Genomic DNA, 529 nt, shown 5'->3' with positions numbered 1-529 from the left:
ATGGGTGCTTGGTGGACGAAATTGTGATTGCCCTCTTTGTATTTGCATGAGATTTATTTAATGGCTCTTTGGCATATGTGATCACAACTACGTTCAACTAACCAGCAAGTGTACTGGGTCGTCCAAGTAATAAACCTTACGTGAGTAAGGGTCGATCCCACAGAGATTGTTGGTATGAAGCAAGCTATGGTCACCTTGTAAATCTCAGTTAGGCAGATTAAATAGTTTTGGGTTTCGAAAATTAATAAATAAATAGAAAATAAAAGGGATAGAAATACTTATGTAAATCAATAGTGGGAATTTCAGATAAGTGTGTGAAGATGATGTGCTCCTCTCGTATCTCTATTTTCTTATTACATTCATCCAATCCTTCCTACTCCTTTCCATGGCAAGCTGTATGTAGGGCATCACCGTTGTCAATGGCTACATCCCATCCTCTCAGTGAAAACGTTCCTATGCTCTGTCACAGCACGGCTAATCATCTGTCGGTTCTCAATCAGGTTGGAATAGAATCCCTTGATTCTTTTGC

This window comes from Arachis duranensis, chromosome 6 (assembly GCF_000817695.3).
Source record: "Arachis duranensis cultivar V14167 chromosome 6, aradu.V14167.gnm2.J7QH, whole genome shotgun sequence".
In the NCBI taxonomy this organism is placed as follows: domain Eukaryota; kingdom Viridiplantae; phylum Streptophyta; class Magnoliopsida; order Fabales; family Fabaceae; genus Arachis; species Arachis duranensis.
Note: the sequence above shows the minus strand (reverse complement) of the source record.